This window comes from Schistocerca serialis, chromosome 3, assembly GCF_023864345.2.
Source record: "Schistocerca serialis cubense isolate TAMUIC-IGC-003099 chromosome 3, iqSchSeri2.2, whole genome shotgun sequence".
Taxonomy (NCBI): Eukaryota; Metazoa; Arthropoda; class Insecta; order Orthoptera; family Acrididae; genus Schistocerca; species Schistocerca serialis.
In genome coordinates, this window is record NC_064640.1 from 703,182,417 (window position 1) to 703,208,658 (window position 26,242).

Here is a 26,242-nt window from a genome sequence, read left to right on the forward strand (position 1 = left end):
GAGAGCACGGAAATATTGAAAATCTCGCGCGACACGGTAGCTTAAGTAGCTTTGTTTGCCAGTCTGAGGTACTTCCACGACTTGATAGACCTCGATTGTCCTGCATTAAATTGTTTTCTCAACTTCCTCTACACCACTGTGGTACGTTATAAAGAATGTCAGTGCATGAATTTTTTTTCCGTTTTGGTTAGAGAACACTACAACTGTTTTCGTAAATTACACTATAGGAAATACTGCAACCAGCCACAAGTCTCCTTGAAATGATTTTATTACAGTATTACTAGTTTCCGATTTGAGCCCATCGTCAGGTAGTAGCGTTGACTTCTTTGCAAGTTCTCCATTTCTGTCCCAAATCATAACAAAATCTTTGTGGTGCATAGTTTACAAAAACTTTTGCATTTGCGTGCTAGAATTTAACAAAGTTATTGTGATTACATAGTTTTACATTAGCATATTCATTATACACTGTACTTACTTCCTGAAAATTCCTCCTTTACATATTATAGGACAGATGTTTGATTTTCTTTTACAGCTCACACTGATCAATGAACTGAATCCGCCATTTTGCGCACTCTCGAGCTGGAGGAGTAAATCGGTGCCTCCCTTTCACAGGAAGCACCCCGACATTAGACTTAAGCGCTTCTGGGGAAACACGGAAAACACAAACCTGGGCAGCCAGACAACTGGAGTGTTACGTGCCTAATAAGTGGATAACGGATAGAAAAGACCCACCATGGTTTAATAACGACATTCGGCGGATGCTGAGGAAGCAGATGCTGTTGCACTTTAGGTTCAAAAGGGGACGCACAAATGACGCCTAGCGCGAAGATTAATACAGGTTCGTGCGTCTATGTAAAGATCTATGCGTGGTGCACACAACTACCACAGTCACACCTTAGCAAAGGATCTGGTAGAGAACCGGAGAAAAGAGAACCCGAGAAAAGAGAACCCGAGAAAATTCTGGTCGAATGTAAAATCGCTAATCGGGTCTAAGGCTTCCATTCAGCCCCTTGTTGACCTGTCTGGTGTTGGAAGTTGAAGATGACAAAACGAAAGCCAAAGTTTTAAATTTCACTTTTAAGAAATCGTTCACACAGGAGCAAAAAAAATGTGTGTGAAATCTTATGGGACTTAACTGCTAAGGTCATCAGTCCCTAAGCTTACGCACTACTTAACCTAAAGTATCCTAAGGACAAACACACACACGCATGCCCTAGGGAGGACTCGAATCTTCGTCGGGACCAGCCGCACAGTCCATGACTGCAGAGCCCCAGACCGCTCGGCTAATCACACAGGAGCTCCGAACAAATGTACCGTTATTTGACCGTCGGACAGACTCCGGTATGAACGACATAGAAATAAGCATACCTGGCGTAGAGAAACAGCGGAAAGATTTGCAAACAAATAAACCACCAGGTCCCTACCTAGCTTGCATTTCTTGTGAATCTCTCGCCCAGCACTGAGTCCAAGGCGACTGGAAAAGAGAGCAGGTGACTCCAGCATATAAGAAAGATAGTAGGACGGACCCGAAAAATTACAGACCATCCCTAACTTCTGTTTGCTGCATAATCCTTGAACATATTCTCAGTCCGAATATGATAAACTGTCTTGAGACTGAGAAGCTTATGTGCACGAATCAGCATGGTCTTAGAAAGCAACGCTCTTGAGAAACTCAGCTTGCCTTATTCTACATCTACATACATTCTCCACAATCCACCATACGGAGCGTGGCGGAGGGTACATCGTACCACAACTAGCATCTTCTCTCCCTGTTTCACTCCCAAACAGAACGAGGGAAAAATGACTGCCTATATGCCTCTGTACGAGCCCTAATCTCTCTTATCTTAACTTTGTGGTCATTCCGCGAAATATAAGTTGGCGGAAGTCACATGATATACTGAGAACTATAGATGAAGGGCAACAGGCAGATTCCATATTTCTAGGTTGTAAAACATTGGTCACTGTCTGTAAATAATGATAAAATATTGAGACATTGTGTACAAACACGCCGACTGGAACTAGATGAGCTATTACATGACAAAAACGCTACTACGCAGTACGATACTTCCGCTCCATGCGCCGAAGCAGTGAGCTGCATCCAGATGCACGACCTCCTGTGTGAATGTGGCCTTTCTGTCACGTGTCAGCCCGTTGTTTCCACGTCACATCATGAGAAGTGTTCATTTTTCATTTCCCCTAGTGTAGAGGATAGCAGAGAGCGTTTAAGGGGTGCGGTGCGCGGCGGTTGTTTACGGAAGCGTGAGGCAGTGTGGTGAGCCGGCGGATGAGGTGGTGGGGTGTGATGAGGGAGGGGGGGGGGGGGCAGAGCGGCTGTGCAGAATCTGTATCGGCGCACGAGGAGGCGCCGGCCGGCGTGACTCCGAGAGGCGCAGCCGGCATTGATCTTTACCGAAAGAGCAGGGCCGCTCCGCACACAAAGCGATGCTCTAAGCCCGTCCACTCGCTATCTCTTTCGACTTCTTCCTCTGGACTTCTCCATACGTGTTCCCCAACTTCCCCTTACTCTTCTTTATTCCAGAGCTCAGCCGACTGTCGTGTAGCGGATCGGGCCGTTTCTTTCCCTTGACCTTCCGCGTATGTCTGCGTATGTGGGTGCTCTCAGGAGATAACACACAACGGATTCGTGGCATTGGCCATGGTGCCGTGAAGAATTCACAGAAATTTTGACGCTCCTTCTTTCCGTCGTAATAGCAGGAAGTGAAGCAGTGGTCGAGATACTGTGCAAGCTTCGTCCTCATCAAATCTCTTCCTAGCGTAAAAGATTTCCTCATTCAGTACACCTTACGAGCTGTACTGGATGAACTACCGGCATAATGGAAGTTTTCTTTTTTAATTTATTAGTTTTTGGGAAGTGGACATACAGCCACCTCAAGAGGGCAATGTCAAGTACGACGATATGGACGTGAGGACAACACAACAGCCAGTTGCAGAGTGGAGGAAACCTCCGACCGGACCGGGAATGGAACCCGGGTCCTTTCGGTTAGCAATCCGTCGTGCTGACTGCGCAGCTACCTAGGCAGACAGTGGCAGTTAAGAACGAACTATCCGGTGTGTTGTTACTCGCTCACTACAACATACAGTTCCTTTCCAAATTCCAGTAGGTGTCAGCTCTTTTGCTTTCTGCAGCCTGGCTACGCACAAAAACAAACTAATAGGTGGCTTTTACTATCGACGAAGGTAAACTTTCGTACGAAGCGCATCATCTGGTTTTAGAACATCGTATTTAATCGGCACAGCATACTATGCTAGTGTCCGCAATAAGTCCAGACATTAGCGGCAACATTCGGCATATAAGAGCGTAACTTTGACATCACAATAAATTTAAATGTATCATACAGCCTGACGCTGACGTGTAGCTTAATGAAGTTCTACACACACTAAGCGTTAGCCATTGCATCACACATTACTATCTGACGAAGTTCGCCGGCCGGAGTGGCCGTGCGGTTCTAGGTGCTACAGTCTGGAACCGAGCGACCGCTACGGTCGCAGGTTCGAATCCTGCCTCGGGCATGGATGTGTGTGATGTCCTTAGGTTAGTTAGATTTAAGTAGTTCTAAGTTCTAGGCGACTGATGACCTCAGAAGTTAAGTCCCATAGTGCTCGGAGCCAATAACGTGTCCACACGACTGTGACATGGTAAACAAACAAATACGGTGTTAATATTATTTCCCCCACGCTGGATCTTGTTGAACACTGTGGCCGTTGTACAAGTAAGGATTTTTAATGAAGAATGCAACCAGCCACAAGTATTTTTAAGATAACTTTATTTGGTTGCCATTGCCAGTTTCGGGCTATCATGTTGCTGTCTCCTCCACAGATACATTGGAAATTCCAAGTTGCCAGCAACTCCGGCAGCACTGAGTTAAAGCTAGCGTCCAGATAGGGTGCCATGCCATACGTCCCTCATCTAGTCCCCAAGAGCAAATCCATACGCCAAACGTGGATGCAAGCAGACGCGCGGTATTACTCAAGCAGTATCAGCGACCGTATCCGGAGTTTCAACTGCTTCTCAACATTGCATTAGGATCGTGTTTATAGTAGCTGTCGAGAAGAGCGGCATTCAGCTAATGCACTTAGTTACTGTTGACTGGATTCAGGACTAGACCAGAGTTAACATGGTTCAATGTAGGTGAACTTTAAACTATTGCCACGCACTGTAGTCATACCAGAGTTAAGTAAATTATTGGGAATTGTTGCCAAATATTTTTATTCAGCTGTTGCCTGCCCCTGTGTGGCCTTGTGACGAGTCTGCTTGTAAGCAAGCTATCTCATAATAGCAACTGCTTTCGGTGGTATGGGGTTCTCTTCCTGCCATGTATTTATGTTTGACAGCAAGAGCATTTGGTGAATACGACACATGCCCGTCTTCAGACGGCTGCACAACTTTTCCTTCGTTATTACATTCGGAAGCAGCACGTCGTCAGCACGTGCACTGCATAGTAATATTTCCGTAGTTAACGCCACTTAATACTTTGTGAATGACTTTAATAATGCAGAAAAATATGCTAATGTGCTGAAATTTGTTACTTTTAAAGTGAAAGAAATATTTTCACTTACTTTCTAAGTTACCGTTTGTAGCACGTTGGCAGATTTTGTGCATTACTGAAATCGTCCGCACAGAGTATTAAGTGTCGCTAACTATGCAAATATTTTTGTGCAGTATGAGAGCGCACGACATGCTGCTAAAGAAAACAGTACTGTAGTAAAAGAAGCGTAGCCGTCTGAATATGGGCATCATAACCTAAAACCTGTTACGGCAATAAAATAAAGCATTGTGAAAGTATTTGTACCTGGTTGCGTTCTATATCACAAATCCGTTAATAAAGTTTTTTTTCTGAAATCGCTGTCTTGTATATATATCCTCTTCGGTCGACAACTAACAATAAGTACTGGCAAGCTTTTCCCCGCTGTAGTGGTATTAGTCAACCCAAGTTCTCATGTTTCTGTGGCATCTTATTCCTTCGTCATTTTCCAGATAGGTACTTGCGGATCTGGGTCATATGCGCTCCACGCATGTGAGATAAAACGAGACTGTTCTGCTCGGTTTCTTGAATGCAACTTCGTCTCTTGCGCGAAAGGCTTGAATTAAAAGCTCAATAAAGGTTAATTAATAATTGAAGAGAAAGTAGATGTCGCAGCTCGACTCGCATTCGGGAGGATGGCGATTCGAATCCCAGTTTGACCACTCAGGTTTAGAATTTCCATGATTTCACTAAGTCTGTTAATGCAAATGCTGGGGAAAAGACAAGGCCGAAAACCATCACCATTCTTTCCCAGTCTGATCTTGCTCTCCACGCCTAATGACCTCATCGTCGGCGAAAAGTTACTCGTAATGTGCCTCCGTTTTACTTGGTGACACCTCCTTATGCTCCCAAACTCGTAGACCATATACAGAAGCTACCACGTCAAGATGCTATGTAATATCTGTCACTTGAATTCTGGGGAGTCGTCTATTAATTAACAACAGAAGCACCACCATACATCACGATTTCATGTTAAGTACTTTTTCTTCACACACTTTCATATTCCGTGCCACTAAAGAACTTCTCAGCAGCAACGCAACTTGTCTGCGAATATTCACAGTGATCACGCTGGAGAGAGTGGTGCCATTACATTGTCTGTCTCTCTATTACGACTATGGAGATTAAGTTACATATCTTACAAACGGTAGAGATATCTATATCATATTCGAGAATAGCTCGCTTCTATTCCCTGTCCTACCAGCCTTTACGTTTTCTGTACATTCCGAAAATCACTTCAACCGAAGGTTTGCCGGCCGGTGTGGCCGTGCGGTTCTAAGCACTTCAGTTTGGAACCGCGTGGCCGCTACGGTCGCAGGTCCGAATCCTGCCTCGGGCATGGATGTGTGTGATGTCCTTAGATTAGTTAGGTTTAATTAGTTCTAAGTTCTAGGGGACTGATGACCGCAGAAGTTAAGTCCCATAGCGCTCAGAGCCTTCTGAACCATTTTTTTAACATTATCACATTATTTACAATACATAATTTTCAAAGGACGTTAAAGATCAGATGTTTGAATTTGACGCGTACACATGACTAAAGCTGGTCACACTAATGTCTGAAACATGCTGACTGTGTGTGACATTCTAGTACTTAGAACAATTCTGCACGTCTTTACTACCCTACCACGATGCTGTTGCACTTGGCCTCCCGTGGCATTACAGTAAACGAGAACCACATTAATTTTTTCGACTTCCTTATAAACAGTGAAAGCCCGAATAGTTTCAAGAGCAAGCTGCCCGGCCATTAAAACACCAGAGAACATTTTGATCGTCTTCAAACACACAGGAGACACATGATCCGACCGAAGCGCCCACAATCTTACACATGCAATAATATTGTGGTTGACTAATTCATTTGCGGAGTATGGTGACAAGGCCTTTATTTAGGGTTTTCAAATGAAAATGGAATTGATGCTTGTGAAGGACGACAGAAACGGTGTCCTATTAGCTCACTACTAGACTGAGCTCCTTTGGACAGTTTCCGTCTACGCATTACATTTCACTCAAACAATGCCACTCGTATACCTACAACGTAAATGACCTCACGTTGCTATTACGGCGTCTAATCTAAAGAGGGACTTTTCACTGTTTATTGACAGCGTTTATTTCTTTCCACATAGTTTGTCATCAGAGTTAACTACGTGGTAGAAGGCCTGATATTCAGTGATGAAGCTCAGATTGAGCAGTATAGTTGCTTATTATGTGATAACTATTAGTGCCAATGTGTGAACAGTAGTTAAATAATTACATTGCATTGCAATACCAGTGGCCATGAAGGTTGTTATTTTGTTTATTTTTGTGGTGATCAGTGCTTCGTAGGTGACGTGATGACACTCGCAGACTTACTTCATTTGAAAATGACTTTCTGTTCAAAAGTTTTGGTGAATCACGCATTTCAGGCTGACGATATTTTTGTGCACCCGCTCTGAACTTATGACTTCACCTTTTGCGAAGTTAGTATAAATGTCACACAGACGAAAGAGGTACACAACTATTGTCATCATATAGTATTTTGCTTTGGTGTCAGAAAGGACGCCCGGCTCTGGAAGTAATTATCATGCCGAAAATATGAATGAAACCCTGATAGTCACAGTGATTCAAAAAGGAAAGTTTGAAAACTTGCGGGAAAATAAGAAGGAAAAGAAGTGGGAATGAGACAAAGTTTAAGTTTTAAATTTAATGCCCGGAATACAGACAGCACTCTGAAACTGATAGAAACACAGCAGCCTATGGAGAGGATCAGGCTGGAATCCAGATAACGGCAATTTTTAAATTATACGTTGTTTTCAACAGAATTCTGCAGTGCATTTTCCGTTCCATACTACACAAACGAGACTGAAATTAGCTTTCTGTGTATTACGAAGTTGAACGCAACATGGTGTTGTATTATCTGTTACTGATGTGGACTGACAATGAGCGAGCAAATCGACCTGCTGTAATGAAGTTTGAAGCACAATATGTTGCAGTGCGCCCGGTGTGACAGAGAAAAGCGATGACATTGCCTCACTGACGAGGGCGACAACCATATTTTCAGTGAGTTTATGAAGTTACGATGAAATGAATACCCCTAGCTGCATACAGGCGTCGATATAAGTCAACGGGACAGTTGAAAATGTGTGCCCCGACCGGGACTCGAACCCGGGATCTCCTACTTACATGGCATATGCCCTATCCATCTTTTTTTTTTTTTTTTTTTTTTGGGCTTGGTCGTTGCGGACGTCACATGACATCCGTTAAAGTTCGTTTGTTGATCCTTCCACTCAGTTTTTTTTATTACAGAGGCTAATCAGCTCTCTGACCGAACGTGCTGAGCTACTGTGCCAGCAGCTGAGCCACAGAGGATACAGATAATAGTGTGACTGCAGGGACTTATCACTGTCCCACAATATATTCGTAGTGGCCCTGCCCATTACACTCATTACTCGCGGCTTTTTGCCGATTCCCGTAAGAGTTCGGGCACTGTTTGTCCGAAAGAACAGAAAACACCTTCATATATATAGTTTATGAAGTTCAGCGATGACTGCGCGCACTATCCTTTATATCTCAGCCTTACTACCACGCTATTTAAAGACTCTAAAATGGCAATTCTGATCCATATGTACATTTTCAAAGTTTTTAGTCGACTTTACCTGATATTCACTTTCGACCTGCCATTCATTCCAAGGAACATTAACGCAGTCACTCACTCAGAGCCTAATGGATTATGAGAAAATGGTTTATTACGATGTGAACTACGGTACAGACATCTGTAACAAAAAGTGAAGACCTCCACCTCCTTTCAGTTTCGATGTATTAGAAAGTTCATCATCAGCGCATTACTTTAACCTGAATCGCAGAAATATAGAATCTTCGAAAAATTAAAGCAGTTTTGTTGGTATAGGAACTTACATTTTTGTAACTGGATAAATCAGAATGAGCAACTTCGTCACTGTTAGTATTTTGCTATAAAATTTTAATAGTTGTTGTTGCCAAACGACACGGACATTGCGGTCGCTTCCTTTCGTATGTGTACTGCCTCCACAGTAGATTGTGAGAAATAATGATACTATAACACTCTCTTGGATACGCCCGAAGTTACTTTTACATCCGAACTTATCTCCATTAAGAGTGACATGCTGTTTTCTATTTACTAGGAGCGCTTCAATCCATTCACAAAGTGTGTGATAGAGATATCAGCTTCATTTCATGGTGTGATGGTCGTTACTGCTAAATGGACACTGTGGAAATAAAGTCTGTCACGTAACAACTCTTAGCAGATCAATTAACTAACATACTAGGAAAATGGCGTTGCCGCAGACAATCTGCGCGCACATTTTTTCATTCGTGCAAAGAGGAATTAAATTATATTTTTGAATGGCAGTCATATTCTTGTAAATACTTTTAAGATAAGAGTGTAAGACAGAAGTTTTTTGATTAATTATAAATTTGTGGCCACGTTTCAGTACGGTCGGCCTAACATTTCTGTTTTCTTTCTGTTACAGGTATTTTTTTGTTTGAGAGAGAGTGACATGAAGCAGTAGAAACATGCAGCTGTTTCCAACTTCCGAAACAACTAACGTAAGCATCTTTTCAACTCATACGCCCTATAAGTCTGTAAATTAGGTACTCCATTGCACTTTTAAAGCTTCAGCTATATATATTTATTACCCTTTTCATACTTCGCGGTCGCGCGGAGTGGCCGAGCGGTTAGAGGCGTCATGTCACTGATTGTGCGGCCACTCCCGCCGGAGGTTCGACTCCTCCCTCGGGCATGGGTGTGTGTGTTGTTCTTAGTATAAGTTAGTTTAAATAGTGTGTAACTAGGGGCCGATGACCTCAGCAGTTTGGTCCCTCTGATTAAACGCGGTTTTTGAACTTCTCCCCCTGAATAATGGCGGTTATTTTCTTGGTATCTTCATATCCAGGATTCCTCAGAAGAATATTCCTTAAATTGCTGATGCATGTCCTACTCGCTGAACCAGGTGTTTCCTCTAGATACATCTGCATATCGGAGATCACGTGTACAGAATTTTTCAATGGTAGAGATGCGGACTTCAGGCGTGGAATTGCTTCAGGTAGCTGTTGGAAGTGAGCTCTTAAAAATGTCAAGGATGCCACATTCTTGTTATTCTGAAGGACCGCCTTGGCTTTTTCAATAAAAGCTGATTGTATATAGTGGAATGTGTCTAAAACCTCTTTGATTTTGGTAATATTCGGTATAATATGAAGCTACCAAGAGCCAGGTGCACCAACGTGTAAGTATGGGTTCAGGTGGGAGGGGAATGTTTGAAGTTATTTCCTTAAGGGATTGAAAGTGAACAGGAGATTTGAGAAACACTTTCTCAACAGAAGATATGGTATTGTTAATCTCAGGAAAATTATTTCTGACTTCGTTTGCTAGACGGTGTAGGCCATGGGCAGGGTAGGTGCGATGGATCATACTGGGATATAATTCTTTCAGCGCTGCTCCAGCTTTTAACATATAAGCAGCACAGTCTGTCAAGAACAGCAAAAATTTCGCAGCTCTATTTTCTCCTGGCCATAGGATGCGTGCGGATTACAGTACTGTGATTCGTCGTCTCCAATTCTTTATACGGGGGTAGGTGGAGTTTTGCTGATGTCGTGGAATCTGATTTCCTCATCGCGACGTTAGCTAGAACTCTGCCACAACTATGAAAGGCCTCATCGACTGAAAGCAAAATAAAGTGATCATCAATACCTGTATTAATATCTGCAATAGCCTTTCCATGCACCCGTTTCAAATATTTTTTGCGCAAGGCTTATTCACCTGATATACCGTGGTCTAGTGGCCAGCGTTGCTGCGTCTGGGTCACGGGGTCCCGGGTTCGATTCCCGGCCAGATTTGGGATTCTCTCTGCCCTGGGACTGGGTGTTTGTGTTGTCCTCATCATTTCATCATCATCATCATTCGTGACAGTGAATAGATTGGACTGTGTACAAAATTGGACTGTGAAAAAAGTTGGGATTATGTACGGACGCTAATGACCGCGCAGTTGAGCGCCCCACAAACCACACATCATCATCATCATCATCATCATCATCACCTGATATACTGCGGCCGCTGATACTCTACCGGAAGCCCTTAAAAGTAGGGCTGTTCAGCACGTTGCGTGGCATATTAGCCGCCACTAAACTTTCACACAAGTGTAGAGTAAAGCTGCCCACTACACTACTTGTCTCAGAGCGAATTAATAATTGAATCTGTTGGTTGTTCTTCTTCCTAGTGACGCTCGTAATGTGAGCTGCAGAATCTTTGTGTTGAAGGAAATGTGAATTTTTAACATGGATTACAAAAATTAAAATTAACGAAGACTAAGAAAATGGCAATAACAAAAAAATAATAAAAACGTGATCATGTAAACTTCAACTGAATTGCATATGCATGTCAGTGACCAGTTTTAAATTTCGATTTGAAAATACGGGAGTAGAAGATAGGTAGATAAAATGACTAATAAAAATAACCTGTGTTTACTTATTTGTTTTTGACAGGCTTGGCAAAAGATTACTCGACCATCAGGTGTGAAGTTGGAGTTTTCCACAATCCACTGGCGGGAAAGACCACTTTTGCCGATTTCTGTTTAGGCGTGACACAATTGCACTTAAAGCGCACTATTCAATGCAGGTCACTACACCACACAACTTTACCTCCTAACTCCAAAAATAGACTGAACTGTTGCCGATTAGTTTTTTTTAAAATATACATATCAATTGTTGGACAGCATTTAAGTAAAGGCTAGCTGGGTTTGTCCCAAAGCAGAGACGTGTGGACATGTTCTCAAAGCGAAGATGAGGCGACAATATGTCATACACGGTGTTGATTTCAGTACGGACTGTATTTGTTACTCATTCCGAACTACATAAAAATAGTAGATTCAAGTATCACCGATGCAGTAGCGTGTTGACACGTTATCAAGCTATGAAGACTTGCGACATTGCGCCGTACACATTCTTGATTTCAGTGCCGTGTATAAATTTGTTTATTATATATTTTCTTAAAATGTGCAAATTCACATTATTGATAAAACCTTTAAATCTGGGCTCTAGTTATAAGCGATACCGTGACCTGGGTGCCCAACAATTTCTCAAACAATTCAAATGACGATTTATAGAGATAACACATTGACAGAAAAGGAATGTAGCGACCCATTTTGCAGAAGAGTACGCACGCAGAGCCTACCGCAGAGTTTTCTCGTAGAGTACACAAAGCTCTTTTTCTTTTTTGAGTCCATTTCTAACTGACCACTGGCGAAAGCGCGTGATATACGCGCATAGAGGGAGACAGAGAGGGTAAGAGAATACGGACACTAAATAAATGTTGGCAAGCCACGGTAACTTCCCATGTCACACAAAACGCGTGTGTCCATCTAAAGTACGCTGTTCACATATGCTTTTGATATTTTCTCCCTCTAGGAACTCAGGTAACAAGTGACTGACGATATCCACACACAGTTTGTCAGAAAGAAAATTACACACTGCTCTGCAAAACTTAAGGACTGGCTAGATAAAGTGACATAACACGTTAACTGCTTGGTGGAAATGAATGAAAGCGAGGGAACATGTTGCGAGAGGTCTCCTAGCCGCGCACAAAAAGTTGGATGTCACATGGCGTGAGTTCAGTGCGACTATGGCGCCAAATGGGGCACGGTGGGTAACGAGGCAGTTGAAGGAACGGGAAAAGAGTTTGTATCACTCAGCGAGGAGGTATGGCGCGCTGTGATGGTGTTCTTCCTTACAAAACGGCCCGGAGACGAGGAAGAATCGTCGCGACACTGTGAGGACTTAGTTAGCCCAGGAGTTCGGTATTGCTGATAGCAATGTTTCACGTGGGAGTGTTCCGATCCATCAGCACTGCTGCCCCAAGGCGAGGAGGTGGTCGACCACGGTCATTACAGTAGCAGATGACCGCTACATTGTGCGAAAGCCAAGAAGGGACCCATGTAATATAACTGGTACAGCTACAATTACATTTAACAGGACTGAAAGCACGCAGCCGCACGCTCCAGAGTGGTACGGCGACTGCGTGGGGGTGGTCTCTTAGTCCAACGACCGGTGCGATTTGTTACTTCGACACTCGCAAATCGTCGGCACTATTTGCGATGGTTCCAGGGCCGGTTTAAGGTCCAAGAGACACAAACCGTCGCTTGGGGCTCCAAGCCCTGCCTGCTTATGATATAGAAAATCACTTAAATGACAAATTGTAACAAAGACTACATTTTTTGAGTCTATGGCATAATTTTGTGCCAGATAGCAGATGTGTATGAGACTAATTCAGTAATAAAATTTTTATATAGGTCTAACAAGAAATTGCGGAGTAAAAATACATTGAATGTGGTAATTTTGAGCCGGCCGTGGTGGCCGAGCGGTTCTAGGCGCTTTAGTCCGGAACCACGTGACTGCTACGGTCGCAGGTTCGAATCCTGTCTGGGCCATGGATGTGTGTGATATCCTTAGGTTAGTTAGGTTTAAGTAGTTCTAAGTTCTAGGGGACTGATGACCATAGATGTTAAGTCCCATAGTGCTCAGAGCCATTTGAACCATTTTTGAACATACTGGCGTGGGGAACACGGATTAGTTAGTAGTGTTTGTGCTGGCGGTTTGCCAGTGATTCATTCGGTGAATTACAGAGTAAACCAAGACACGTAGTAGCAGTAAACAGTAATTTCATCTCTCCTGTTTAGCAGAACAATTTGACAGCTTTCCCCGACCTAAAATGGCGACGTTTACGTCAAGCTTCACGGCCTTGCTTCTAGTAGTAGTCTCAGAAAATGGTTCAAATGGCTCTGAGCACTATGCGACTTAACTTCTGAGGTCATCAGTCGCCTAGAACTTAGAATTAATTAAACCTAACTAACCTAAGGACATCACACACATCCATGCCCGAGGCAGGATTCGAACCTGCGACCGTAGCGGTCACGCGGTTCCAGACTGAAGCGCCTAGAAACGCACGGCCACACCGGCCGGCAGTAGTAGTCTCTGTAGATACTTTATATTTGTGTGGCGTCTATTCTTTCGGACAAGTTTCTGCCGTTTTTATCGTTTTTATGCAGTATCCTTAAGAATTTAATAAATCGGTATCATTGTTAGTGAGTTATTAATAAATGGCAGTAATATACGCTGAAATGTAGGGTGATTTCAGCTGGCTAACTTTCTAGTATCTTCCAGGTAGGGATGTTTCAAAGATTTTGCGGTTTTCATATAAGGTGTACAGCGTGATCTTGTTCTCAAAGGTGCAGCAGCAAGGTAGTTCCAGAAATACAAAAAAAAATATTAATACAATAAACACTATAAAAATGAAAATTTATGGAAGTATTTTTGAAAGTACGTACAAATCCACCAGCAAATTGGTATTGCTGAGGAAGAGCATAAATAAGACGACCAGTTTAACGTCCATATCCCTCACATAAATGTCTCAGTGTTTGTGTATGCTGCTTATATTAATTGTTGAAACAGTTCGGTAGATAAAGATCTTCGATTTTATGAATCCATATTATGATTACTGTATCAACACTGATGCTATTTACAGGATACAGGGAAGAAATGAGATTCAAGTTTCTAAAGATTCCTTGCCTGCGAAATGCAAACATCATCCTACATTACGCCTCCAATTTGGTGACGACGTGCGCGCATGGCTAGAGCGAATCCACTGGAGTAAAGGACTTGTCAGCAGTAACGAAATGGGATACTTATTCGTTACTTATTCGTGCCACTACCGACATGGCCCCACTGGAATACGAACAGCATGGGCCCCGTCGCCACTATAGTAGTATCACACGCGGGTCGCTTAGAAGATCTGGTAGAACACGAAGGAGTGGTGCATGAATTTGTTTGCGGGAAAGACAACATGCGAGTAACGAAACGTTTTTTGAAATATCTAATTGGTACCTACAATCTCGTAGAGTAATCGTTACTCACTAATGGACACATACGAATTGCAATAGCCCTTGACAGAGAAGCAGTGAAGCCGGTGTGGGAGATGGAGAGGAAGAAGAGGCAGTAGTGTCTCTAGAGAATAATCCGAGCCATCTCCTGAAATGATTTAAACAGACAGTTCTATAACGGCGCCATTGAAGATCCAGTGGTTTTTAGTGGGCAGCTGAGCCGTTCTGGAGGGTGTAAGGAAGACAGAGTTCTCGTATTTGGAACACGTGTGGGAGGAGAGCGCGCGCGTCCTTGGGAAGCGCATGCGCACGACGAGCGCAAGGCCGGCCTACCGCAACGGCGCGGAGCCCAGCAGAGCGGTTCACGCATCTCGGTCAAAGTCGTGCTCGGCATTCCGCCTATGCTAATTAGCCCCCTTCGCTCTCATTAGCAGCGACTGGCTGTGGCTTTCCTATGCAGAATGCTTTCTTTGCTCTTACGTCGGTTGCAGGAACAGGCGGTCGTCCGCTCCGTCTCTCTTTGATGCGCCTCTCTCGCTGCTGTCTTCTGCGCTCGCTTCTTGCTCTTGTCTTCCTATCCCCGTTTCAGAAATGCTGACAGTCTGTAGCGGTGGGCAGTGTTTTCGGAAGACGTTAGTCTGTTCCCAACTCATAAGTTTGAAATGTAATGCGACTAAATAAACAAAGAGGCCCGATATCGTTTGATTACATTTCGGACAACAATCAGTGGAATCAGTACGTACGTGTACAGCCATATTCCGCAAGTCACCTTACGGTGTGTGGCGGATACCGTCGAAAATGGTCCCTGGGAAGAACAGTTGTTGCTAAGCCTTCGTGTACCCCTCTAATTTTACCTTCAGGTTTTTTTCGCAAGGCCGGCCATGGTGGCCGAGCGGTTCTAGGCGCTTCAGTCCGCAACCGCGTGACTGCTACGCTCGCAGGTTCGAATCCTGCTCGGGCATGGATGTGTGTTAGGTTTAAGTAGTTCTAAGTTCTAGGGTACTGATGACCTCCGATGTTAAGTCCCATAGTGCTCAGAGCCATTTGAACCATTTTTTCGCAAGGCATAGACAGGAAGATGCAGTACCTTGGTTGCTTCTTCTTGGTCCATACACACTCGGAATTTTAACAGTAAACAACACGTACGATGACACTGTTGAAGCGTCTGCCATTGGACCTGCATGACAACATCCGTGACGTTTTCGCGTTTGCTAAACGAAACCGTGACGAAACGCGGTGCTCTTCTTTGTAATTTCTATCTTTCTTCTGTTGAGTCTAGGTGATAAAGGCTCAAAAATGGTTCAGATGGCTCTGAGCACTGTGGGACTTAACATCTGAGGTCATCAGTCCCCTAGAACTTAGAACTACTTAAACCTAACGAACCTAAGGACATCACACACATCCATGCCCTAGGCAGGATTCGAACCTGCGACCGTAGCGGTCGCGCGGTTCCAGACTGAAGCGCCTAGAACCGCTCGGCCACACCAGCCGGCGGTAAAGGTTCCAGACTGGGGAACAATACACATGTATCGGCAACCGCCAAATATCTAGATATACAAAACGAGGAACGAATTAAAGTGAAATGACCACATGAATATAGTTTAGGGAAGGGAGATGCCAGAGTTATATTTTTTGAAGAACTCTGAGAAACTGCAGTACACTCACGAAAGATGTCGGCCAGAAAAATTCATATTTGACAAATTCTTGAGTATTCTTTTCGACGTCTGATACTCTTACCAAGCTGAATTTTCGAAATAAGTAGAGAATATTCCAGTGAAGAACTGCTCGCTTCCTCACAGGTCTGCTTGGGCGGCGTTAGTGTAGCACAGAAATGCTCAACAAACAGCAGTAGGAGACGTTATCACAAAGTTGTTCAGCGTTGCAGAGAGCGTAACGCATTTCCGAGATTTCATTTTCCAAAACGGTCAAGAAAGATGTTACTTCCTCCAAAATACATCTCACCTAATGACCACTACCTTAAAACTAAAGACAGTCGAATAGGATTACCGAGAATCACGCTTACCACAGACGGGTCTGGGATGGAGGAAAGGAGGGTGGTCCGAGAAAACGAATTTGGTGCAATACATATCCGCCGTCACACACCATTTGGTAGCGTGCGGAACGCAGGGAGAAGTGAATAATTTCTCTTAGTTGGCCAACCTCCTGAGAACGTAACAAATCCTCCATTTCTGAAGCACTTATCTCCCTGGGGTTAGCAACACAGACGCGGACCCGCCCGGGTAGCCGAGCGCGTTAACGCACGTCATCCGGGAGTTGGACAGGCGTACCTGTCATGGATCGAATGCGCCTCGCAGATTTGAGGACGAGGACTGGTGAGCCGAGCAGATTGGATTTGCTTCTTAGGAGTTATGTCATATCTGTGAAGGTAAATACCGGTCTGATACCCATATCCCATCTCAAATATTCGATACGCAAAAATTTAGAAACGTTCTAACTCGTGAACATGAGATGCAGACAGATGGGACACACAGATTCCATGCCGGCGGGAGTAGGGGCGTTAGGAAGGACATCCGGCCAGCAGCTACCGCTAATATTGATATAACAGTGCTGACGTCGTAGAGAAATTGGAACAACGGAAGGAAGAAGACGAAGAAGAAGAAGAAGAGGAAATTGCACACACACACGTGCCTCTGCGCTCAAGCAAACTGAATGCGGAAGTCTGCGCTTAGTAACGCTGCGTGGCTCTGCCTGAGAGATTAAATGTCGCCCGGTGGTGTAGCCGTAAGGAAAGTATACAATAAGAGGAGCAGATACAAAGAATGAATCACTATACAGGGTACGACATTATCTTGATACATCGTCGGGAGACGACTGTAATTGCTAGAATAATTATTATTTTTTTTCATTTCCTATACAGCCACAACTCTCTTTTCAGCTTACCGGTTTCGACCGACTCAACCGGCAATATTCAGGTCCAGAATCATTACAGCGAGGATACGGGCCACTGGTGAAATCCACTGTCATAAGTGACTTTAACAATGGGTAGATAGTTCTGACACAGCACCTGGGAACGAGGATCCCAAAAACAGCGAAGCTGGTTGACTGTTGGTGTGCTGATGTAGAGAGCATTTATTAGAAGTGGTTGAAGGACGGTGAAACCACGAGACGGCGACAAGGTGCTTGACAAACACATCTCATCACATAACGTGGAGGTTTGCGGCGTGCCCCCTCTGTAAAACCTGGTAGGCAGCAACCCGTGGTAGATCTGACGATAGAGTGCAATGCTGGTGCACGCACAAGTGTTTGGAGCACACCGTTCATCACACATTGTTGAAAAATGGGCCCCTTGGTTCATTCACTAAAGTATATTTTTAACCAGTTGGTCCTTTGTATTATTATTTTCGGATGTTCGAAGTATTTACAAATAAAACTTAAATTTTCTGCAAGAAAAAAAAGCACGTACGAAAAATCTTAAATATTTATTTATAGGGACTACGTCGTATTTTTAAATACTCGAAACCCAGCAGCTAACAAATTGAGATCCCTCTCTCTCTCTCTCTCTCTCTCTCTCTCTCTCTTGCATTATACTGTAGAATGTCATATGTATCTGGTATTATTTTATACGTTACTAAGCCCTGCCTACGGCTTTTTCGTAGCCGTAACGCCGGTTCCCATCAGATCACCGAGGTATAGCGCTGTCGGTCTTGACTAGCAGTTGGATGGGTGTCCGTTGGGATCTACCGAGTGCTGTTGGCAAGCGGGGTAGACTAAGCCCTTGTGAGGCAAACTGAGAAGTTATTTCACTGAGAAGTAGCGACTCCGGTTACCGAAACAGATAAAGGCCGAGAGAGCAGTGTACTGACTACGTGACCCTCCATATCCAGTTTCGTCTATCGTTGAGGATGACATGGCGGTCGGTCGGTCTCGTTGGGCCTTCCGAGGACTGTTCGGACGGAGTTACAATGCCCTCGCCCTATATTTTCCATTATAAACTGTTCTTTATTTGTTCAAAATTTAATAAAGGAAGAACTTTTTTAAAACATCAGCTTTTGTGAAATATTTTCGGATTATCAGCAGAGTAATAGTGTTGTCGTGAAGCAACATATCTACAAGTTTTCTACTCGTTATCTTTAGTGGGAGCTGCATTGTATGAAAATTATTGTGCATCACTTTGTACCACTTACAAAATAATCACGAGAGGTATGTTGGCGCTTAAAGTATTTGTACGGTAGTTTTTATCTATAAACTTTCCAGAAAACGGCAGAAAACATTGACAATTCTGTTTTGAAGACTTCCACATTTTAGTGAAATAATTTCAACAGTTTTTTATTGATTTGTATTGATAAAAATGACAAGAAGTTCCAAATTATCGCAAGAAGTCTATCGTAACCTACGACACACTGTGCAAAAAGTATACACAAACTAATTTGGTTTAAAAAGTGAGAAAGCTAATTACTTGCCGTTTAATCCTCTCTGGAAAAGACCACTCTCCGTTTTCTCTTATTCCATAGATAGAAACGAGTGGAATCATTTTTCCTACACAAGAAATAAGCTTTGGCCAGGTGGAATCGTAAACACCAAGTAAGATTGTTTCGACAAAGCGTATTTGTTTCCTTCAGAGCGATTTAACTATCATTGTTGCTAGTTTCTTGTTAACCGAAAAGCAAATACTTTAGTGTTGGTTAACCCACGACGTTTGTATTTATAGATAATAAGTATTGTTCACCAGTTACTGAAACACGAACATTTTCTGGAAGTGTAAATCGGTTTTGGATGTCTGTGGTGATAAACGAAAACTTCTCAGAAGCTAATTTGGATCGAGTCATTATCCACCACCAAAACTATGGGAAGACCCGAATACTTCAACAGATAGACAGATCTGGATCGGTTCAGGGAGCGTTGTTCCACTGAAGCGGATCAACAAACAGAGAACCTTCTCCGTGGGACGCTAATGTAGCCGTGTGCCCGAAGTACGTACCTGCTAAACGGCAACGTGGGCCAACTGCGGCTTCATTCCATTTTGTTGCTTGCACGGTTGTGGTTTTAGGGCATCTCTGACACAAACGTATGATATGGTTCCCTATTTCCCTGACAGATTTTGGCGTATACTAATATTTCTGGATCACGAAAAGTATACTATTGTAAAAAAAGGGGGGGCTTAAAACTGACGCTGCATTGGTACAAGTATAATGTTCTTCGTTTCTTGTTGCAGTGAAAGGTGTTCTCTGGCTCGGAATAACGTAAATACGTTATTGCTGCGTATCCTTTCTACACATTGAACGAGTTGTTGTAGAAGAAAGTAATCCGCATCTCTAGGTGCTATCATCTTCTAAAATGTAGCAGTCCAGTTTTTCCTTCTTTTGCAGGAGCTACCGTTTCTGCCCCAGTATTATGGCAGTAAAGGCGCGTTACCAAAATTAAAATTAAAACAAGACGTCCGTTGAAAGCGCATCACTAACGTGAAGAGTTCCGAACACAAGAACTGGGTACGGTCGATTTCCTTTCTCATAATTGTCAAGCTGAACTACTGGTCTGTCCCTAATGATCTTTACATGGACAGGAAGGTAAGCTCTAATTCAACCTCCTTTCGTTCTTCCATGTTTTAATGCTACTACTTTCCGTTGAGCTATTAAATGCTTCCTATGAATTTCTGTTTCCCGTCGCCATACCTGGGCGTTCTGATGCGTGTTAGTATGGCGAAGCTCGACAAAGAAGTAGCTGGTTCTAGTTTAGTTAGTGGAATGCACATATTAACTTAACTGGCAAGGGAGGCAGATGTAGCGTAAGTTTCCTGTCACTAGACCAACAACCAATGTCCTGGGTTCAATTCCAAATATCTCCACAAAGTTTCTATGAAAACATTCGAGTTGAGAGACTATGTTTGGTGCATAAAACTATTTGCTTACATCTGGCCAAATCGGTAAGACGGCCTAGCAGATCGTGCGTAATACTGTGGAGACTATAAAATAAAGTTGTTTGAGACTAGGCCGGCCGGTGTGGCCGTGCGGTTCTAGGCGCTTCAGTCTGGAACAGCGTGACCGCTACGGCCGCAGGTTCGAATCCTGCCTCGGGCATGGATGTGTGTGATGTCCTTAGGTTAGTTAGGTTTAAGTAGTTCTAAGTTCTAGGGGACTGATGACCTCAGAAGTTAAGTCCCATAGTGCTCAGAGCCATTTAGCTTTGTAGTCAAACAACGCATTCTCAGGTGTGATTATACCGAGACGAAATAGAAATGCATAAATCCCGCAGTAATTTTAACAGAAAGGAAGAAGGAATTTAAATTGTTATTGGTTACACCGAACTTTTACGAAACTAGCAGCGCGTCTCTGAATTCGTTAGATGCCTACTTGGTAAGGACTCCATACGCTGGAACAATAATCTAGAACTTGTCGCACCAGCCCGTCTTACATACTAAGTGTTTTACATATGCACAGCAATCTTCAACAAATGTATGTTTACGATTCACCTTCCGTAATACAGATTTAACGTGATCGTTCCATTTCATATAAGATGAACATCAACAAAAGCAAAACGACGATAATGGAATGTAGTCAAATTAAATCAGGTGATGTTGAGGGAATTAGATTAGGAAATGAGACACTTAAAATAGTAGATGAGATGTTCTGTTTGGAGAGCAAAATAATTGATGATGGTCGAAATAGAGAGGATATAAAATGCCGACTGGCAATGGCAAGAAAAGCGTTTCTGAAGAAGAGAAATTTGTTAACATCGAGTGTAGATTTAAGTGTCAGGAAGTCCTTTCTGAAAGTGTTTGTATGGAGTGTAGCCATGGACGGTGAACAGTATAGGCAAGAAGAGAGTAAAAGCTTTCTAAATGCGGTGCTACAGAAGAATACTGAAGATAAGATGGATGTATCACGTAACTAATGAGGAGGTATTGAATGGAATTGGGGAGAAGAGGAATTAGTGGCACAACTTCACTAGAAGAAGGGATCGGTTGGTAGGACATATTCTGAGTAATCAAGGGATCACCAATTTAGTGTTGGAGGGCAGCACGGAGGGTCAAAATCGTAGAGGGAGACCAAGAGATGAATACACTAAGGAGATTCAGAAGGATCTAGGTTGCAGTAGGTACTTGGAGATGAAGAAGCTTGCACAGGACAGAGCAGCATGGAGAGCTGCATCAAACCAGTCTCAGGACTGAAGACCACAACAACAACTACTGAATATTACGCCTAAATACTTAGACGGTTCAGTGTGCTCAAGATGTTCATCAGTAACCTTGTCATCAGATTCTATCGGGTTCTGTCTTTTGTTACAAATATTATCTTATTTTTATCGAAATCTGTAATTCATTACACCAAGTGGAAATTTTGTCCAAGCCTTGCTGTAATTTCTGACGAGCGTCCAACGACCATACCTTCCTGTACACAACTGCATCCTCAGCGAGAAATCTTATAGTGCTGCTGATCGTATCTGATAAATAGTTTATGTACAGTCAAAACATCAGAGGTCCTATTGTGCTCACTTGGAGCACACCCGGCGTTATTTTGGTTTCTGTAGAACATTCGACATCCTGAATAATGTGTTGGGTTCTATTAGTCAAATATTTCTCGAACCAACCACATAATTTCAAAGACACTCTGTATGATCGAATTTTCATTAGTAGGCTACGATGTGGCCCAGTGTCGAACACCTTTCGTAAATCTAGCAGGACGGATTCTACCTCTTCACCTGCATCTACAGTTTGCAAGATGTGTATGTATAAAGCAAGCTGTATTTCACAGAACTGGTTTTACCAGAACACGCGCTCATTTTTTGTTATCAACAACACAGCCACTTCCACGAAACGGTTGTAATTCAGACACAAGACGCATTTTGTGAAGGAATGTTGTCAAAAGTTCACGTAGAAAGGAAACCTTTCCAGTCAGGCAATTGGAAACAATTTTTCAAGGTCTTCCGGCCAATAATGCACGTGACATTAGTTTTTACCTTCAGTTTTGCGAAGAATGTGAATAAAATTGTTGTACGAAATTATTCGTATACGCTTAGCTTTCCTGGTGAGTAGTTTCTTGAATTAAAAGGAAGTCATCATAGCTGTTTACACTACGAACACCTATTGCAACTCGGACTATGGCCCCTGCTGTCAGTCGATTTAACTAAAGAATTTGTGTATGAACTTGTGTTGCCATTGTGGAACTGACTCATAAAGGGAACGTGCCGTATCTACTCGCAATGTTACGGCGTTAAGATAACGTGTCCACTTTGTTCCTCAGGTCGCGGAAACAACTGCGTCGTACGTAGCAACTCGAAGCCCACACGTTGCCCGTCATACCATTTCATGTCTCTCGTAAAGTAGTTTCTATCGTCAGGGTTTGCTTGGAGGGAAGAGGTAGTACAGTTAAGCTCACATCCCTACTGTCATCATGTTGTTATTGTCTAACATTTAATAAAAAGGTATTGAGGGGTTTCAGAAATACCAGAATCTGTTACCAGATACGTTCCACTATCTCTACAACTTCAGCAAGAAGACAAGCGGAGTAGATCTAAAGATACTTCCTTGCGTAGTCGGCTATTTGGGATCTGTGGCCCCAAACTGCATCGGGCCTACTGCTTCTGTGATCCGAAATCAGTTACCAGTAGGGGCAAGGATAGATTTCATAATGTACAGTAGCCTAGAAATCCAAGGCGCGGGTGACAAGTTGGCATTTCACGAAAATCATCTAGAATACAGAGAACATAAATTCGTAGCTTTATGACCGCAGTTTGTGCCAAATTCTGCCACGGAAAGACGAGGCCCATTCTTGAGCTTCCAGGCAAGTGGAACAGCAGAAAACGCACTATGTTTCCGTTGCATACTGTGGTGTCAGCGCTATGCGACCTGACAAGCGGTATGCGGTGTGCTTGGGAGGGCTTAAATGTATATTACATCTGTATTATCCCTCCAACGAAGAAATACGTAACGACGTTCGGTTGATAGTTACTGCAGGACTGCCGTGACTTAATTTCCAAATTATCCGGCATCGCTATCATTCTTTCACGCAGCATTTCGGCAAGGTTTTAAATAAGACTAAGGCGCTTCTTCATGCGTTACTGGGTTGGAATTACCTAATCCGGTTTATTCAATAACCTGTGAGGCACAGCTCAGTAAACCTCTTCATAACACAGCCCTTGTAGGCTGCTTTTTCTGAAACTTTCTGACATTAAAACTCTGTTACGGACTAGGACTTAAATCCGGAAGTTTGACTTTCTTGGGCAGTCCTCCTACCGATGGAACTAGCAAGGCATGACTCACAATCCACTTTCAGAGCTCCAAATCTGCCAGTACATCTTTTTCCAGCTTCACAAATTTCACAGAAACACTTCTGAACCCCTTACCGAGCTAGGACTCCAGGTAAAAAGGTTATCGCGAACAAATGGGTTAGCCTCAATCTTGGTGTCGACTCTGGAATTAAAATTTCACTCTGCAGGAGAGTGTGCGCTGTTTTAAAACTTCCATGTTGAGATTCTTTCTTTTCTTTAAGAAAGTATTATACAGAGGTAAATGATTAAGTTCAAAACTAATTTTCATGACTTCCAGCTCCGACTTTCATGCATTTTAAAATTTTCTTGACAACAGCGTATGTAGCTCTTCCGAGGTTGTATTGGCGCTTCTTTGTGGTTACAACACTACTTATAATCAGAAATATCAAATTGTATTTCGTGTTCAGTTTTTTTCTAGACTATGTCGTTCAATCGTACCCATAGGTAAAAATACAAAGGGGTAAATTCTGTGGACTTTGGAGGTCAAGAAACTCGACCATTTCTGCCGATCCATCATCCGGGGAATGTTAGGCTTAGTTGATGTCACCTAACGACTAGAATATGCAGAGGCCCCATCATGCTGAAAAAATATAACGTACCCTCCGCTGTAGCAATAGGAATCTCTTAAAATAATGTTGGTAAACTAATTTTCAGCAAAGCTTGGGTAATGTGACCATGTAAGACAATATGGCAACTTAAAAGAGCCAGTCAACTGATAATCGTACTAAACCATAAATTTACAGAGAAGCGTTCTAGAAAATGCGTTTCCACAAAGACATGTGAGTTTTCACCCGATCGATGATGTGAGTATGAGTGGAAGTGGCTTCATCAGCAAACAGTATCAATAGGATTACTCGACGACTTGCAGCTACCCAACGACAAAATTGCGTCGTCTATCTTCATCTCCTTGTCGAAGGACTTGAATCTGTTGTAAATGATGAGGGTAGCGACGGTGTATATATAATATCCGCAATATTCTTGCATGTAAAATATCAATAAATGTAGAATTTTTGACTGTGCTTGCCAAATTACTACGTTCTGTCAATTGAATAATTCCTTCTACTTCACACACACTCTGCTCATTTGCACCTTGAGATGAGATATGTCAGTTGGGCAGTGCACCAGTCGCGCGCAGTTGAGTTGGAAATACGTATAAACACTCTTAAATATGATACTCCGTTGTTAGGAAATCGTTATTGTTTTCCATACAAGCACCAGCAGCGTTTCTATTACAGAACCCGCACACAGATACCATATAGGCATACTCAGCGTTTTTAAATACGTGTGACGGTTAAACGAGATGTAAACTCCGACACAACTTCACAACTTGAATTTAAAAATAAAAATGACAGTCGATAAATGAAACTCATAACAGCTGGAGTACCAACACGCGAAATGAAAAGTTGTCTGTGTAACCAGCTTTGTAACCAACAAAAATTAGGCATATATTATAAGGAGTGTTTGATTCGAATTAGCCCATACTTACACATACAAATATATTTACTATTCCTTCTGAAAAACACTATATATACACAATTGTAGTACGTCAAAGCAGTTAATTTCCGTTATTTCTTTTTTCTTTTAATGCTATATCTAATTTGAAGTTTGAAAACGACGTACACTGAGACCACACTGGCTGACCTACGAGTGAGCTGTAACCTGGGCACCCAACTTTTAAAGTCCACGAGAAATGGCGTGTTCAAAGTAGTCAGGCTCGCTGACTTATAAGAGTCGTTGCCCCCTAGAATTCTTATACTGTGTACACCTTCTGAACACTGTGCACTGTAGTAGATATGCCACGTATGTGGCAAGTAACCGGCTTTTGGTTTGTACTCTTAAACAGGCAATGTGCGGTCTTGTTGACAAGGAAAATGGGTGTGTCATCGTCCCCCATCCCACCCCCCCCCCCCCCAACCCACCCACTACAGTTGTCGTGTAGTATGGATTACGCCTGAACAACACTTTCCAGAAAATTGTGTTTGATTTTTTGAAGACTACATTTCATCTTTGGTATATGTATCTTACATCAAATACTGACTTGACACTTCCCACTTTTCTTCTTTAATCTGCTGGTAACGACTTCATTTTTTATGTGCTTTAGCATTTCAAGCCAGCTTCATTGCAATCTTACGGTCGATGATTTTCATGCAGATATTTCTTCGGAGCATTTGTCTCATCCACAATGTTTCCCTCATTTATATCATTTCCTCTGGTTTCATTTCCTTTCCTATTCTGAAAAACAACTCTTCATTCCTCATTCTGTCAGTCCATTTAACTTCAAGCGTTTTCCCCCAAAGTACGTTTCAAAACAGATACACTACCTGACCAAAACTATTCGGACACCTATCAGTGGACATTAACATGTGGTGTGTCCACTCTTCGCCTTTATGACGGCTTGAACTCTGCTGGAAACACTTTCAGTGAAATGTCTGAATGACTGAGGAGGAATTGCAGCCCATTTTCCCTCAAGTAAATGTCGTGTGTGGCTAGGGTCTCCCGTTGGGTAGACCGTTCGCCGAGTGCAAGTCTTTCGATTTAACGACACTTTGGCGACTCACGCGTCGATGGGGATGAAATCAGGATGATGAGGACAACACA

The 26,242-nt window shown here is 42.9% G+C and overlaps 1 protein-coding gene across 1 annotated transcript in view; it reads right to left on the reverse strand.

The window, feature by feature from the left end:
- Positions 1-26,242, reverse strand: part of LOC126470573 (facilitated trehalose transporter Tret1-like) — a 284,660-nt gene that overhangs the window by 224,026 nt on the left and 34,392 nt on the right. The window lies entirely within an intron of this gene.